The sequence below is a fragment of the Sipha flava genome, unplaced genomic scaffold, assembly GCF_003268045.1.
Source record: "Sipha flava isolate LNK unplaced genomic scaffold, YSA_version1 277_pilon_pilon, whole genome shotgun sequence".
NCBI classification, from domain to species: domain Eukaryota; kingdom Metazoa; phylum Arthropoda; class Insecta; order Hemiptera; family Aphididae; genus Sipha; species Sipha flava.
Genome location: NW_020272943.1, coordinates 1,408,717 through 1,411,259, shown reverse-complemented (window position 1 = coordinate 1,411,259; position 2,543 = coordinate 1,408,717). Strand labels below are relative to the sequence as shown.

General features: G+C 26.2%; 1 long non-coding RNA gene across 1 annotated transcript; it reads right to left on the bottom strand.

The window, feature by feature from the left end:
- LOC112685456 lies at positions 1-2,169 on the bottom strand. Its single transcript, XR_003148805.1, has 3 exons — positions 2,018-2,169; positions 1,852-1,927; positions 1-189 (listed from the first exon to the last, which is right to left on the bottom strand). It is a non-coding gene; the product is annotated as an uncharacterized LOC112685456 (long non-coding RNA).
- Positions 2,170-2,543: the final 374 nt, after the last annotated feature.

Sequence of the window (2,543 nt, the reverse complement as noted above, 5' to 3'; positions counted from 1 at the left end):
CTATTTTCTTAGAAATTAAATTATTATATATTAAGTACATATAATTATAGTTATTGCAGTCCTTAAGTCAGTGGTCTGATGAAGTCTGATGAAGCTGTAAGCATAGCAACAGATATGGAAACATTGTAATTTACTTAAGTTGTTTTTACAGATTTCCCAATAATATAAATTGGCTATGGTTTCAACATGCTGTAGACATAATACAAAAATTACTTTGTTAAATTATTCATACCACACAGGCAATGCAAACAGAAGAAATAAGTATTTTCAGAATTATTCGTCCATTATTAACAAATGGCATAACAATGATTTCTCGAGAAGAACGTTTTATAATAGCCAAAAGTAATGTTTGAAGGTAATTTAATACTTTAATATGAGGTTATATTTTTTATAAATACCATGATAAGTATTAAGCTGATTCAACAAAGTATTTTGTATAAAAATAAAATATTTTATAAAAAGTATTTATTTAAGATTGAATATTTTTGATTTTATTATGTTTAAGTTTGGAAGTTTAGTTAAAATAATTTAAAATTAAAAATTAGTTTTATCTTAAACTTAACACTTTAAATAATTCAGCTAAAATATTATTTAAAATAATGTAAAAGTCTAGAAAGACAAATATTCAAATACATAACATGACTAATGAAAATTTTGGGGTGGGTGTGTATTCATTTTTTGTTTCACAACTTTATTTTTATTCAAGTTTGTTACTACTAATTATAACTTCTGGTAGTTATATATATTTTCAAATCGTGTCGATATTTTATTTGTAATATTTCGATTTTAGTACGGACATTTAAGAATTATTCATTGAGGTTTCAAGTGAAAATATACAATTCTTTGGTGCTGGCACAAAATACAAATCGTTCAGTTTTATAGTTTAATGTCATATTAATAATAATAGAGAATTGTCAAAAAAAACTTCATTTTTAATTAAATTTAATCAAATTAAATCTTGTTACATTGTTATTTACATTACTTATTATGTACACTAGTGAGTATTAACACTTTGAAATACTGGTAATTTTATGTTTGCTAACAGAAAATAGTTATGAGTAAAAGATTATAATGACATTAAAAGTAAATCAAATTTATAATAATACTAAATTACATATAATATTTTTCCAGTTGATTCAATCCAATTTAAAATTTAATAATTCAACAATGGATATCTAGAAGTAGTATAAAGCCAATTAACATACTATTACTATTTACACAAAAGTTTGATTTTAAAATATCATATTTGAAGTTTTCATTGAGAATATGTAGTGTCAATACATTCAATTTGCATTTTATTAATTGAAAAGTTGTTGTTCATATTAAACAATCATATTACATTTTTATCTAATTTAATTAATAAACAGTAAACAATTCCCTTCCCACTTTTTCAGACTTAGGACTGACAGCGGTAACACAATTGTACTACTGGTGTGGTTAGAAATGTTACATGTTTCATTGGTAAGTTATTATTACCATTATATATGTAAAAAATTTAATAAATTTTCAAACAGATTTTATATTTGTAGATTTGAAAAACAAATAAGTGTTAGTAATTTTTCTAGTTATTTCTGTTTCAATTTTCAACTATTTGGATTTAAGTTGTTCTTTGTTTCCAAGAAATACGGTATTTGCTTTGGAATGTTGTGATCAGTGCTCGACTTGGGAGGGACGCAGGGGGACGGAGTACCCCAACTAATTTTCAAAAATTTTAGCGTCCCCCTACTATTATTACACTATAATCATAACACTCAGCCAGTTTTGGGGACGTTCTTTTTTTTAAAGTAAATTGAGTCCCCTTCTTTAATTTTGCCAAGTTGAGTACTGGTTGTGATTATTGAGAAGTATTACTTAATTATTGTTAATCAGGAATCCTTGCTTCAACCATTAAAAAGCTCTTCTTGACCATTGTCTTCCAACCATAGAACTGAAATTGCATTAAAACAACTATTAAAAACTATAATTACAATAAATCGATCAAGAATAATATGCAATTCAACATATGTGAAAAATTTACCTAAATCATTTTGATGAAAAAACTGCGGTTAAAAGAAACTGTACCTCTTAAAAAATGTAATTATTCAAAATTCACAACAAAAGTAGAATATTATGTTGGAATTAAACATAAAAGTCATCGATAAGCATAAGCATATAATGCACACATCAAGGAATTCACGATGGCGTTCATCGAAAACCTCATCGTTGTTATCACATCAATCTTGTTATCAGATTTGATTGGAAATAATTAATTAATGTTCTTCCACGATCATATGTTTTCGAAATACGGAGGAAGAATCGACGTCAAAACTAAACTGAACTTTTGGATTTGTAGTGGAGCTATAAGATTTAATAATAATCGTATGATTCCTGTCATCGACTGTTGTTAGTGTTGACGTATTGTGTTTACTGTATTTAATCGTCACGCGGATACAGGTAACTGGGTAAAAATCTAGGGGAGGTAACATTATTTATTCTCCATAATTAAAACCCTGATCCTCCCCTCACAAGTTTAAATATAATTTCATTGTATATATTGTATACTG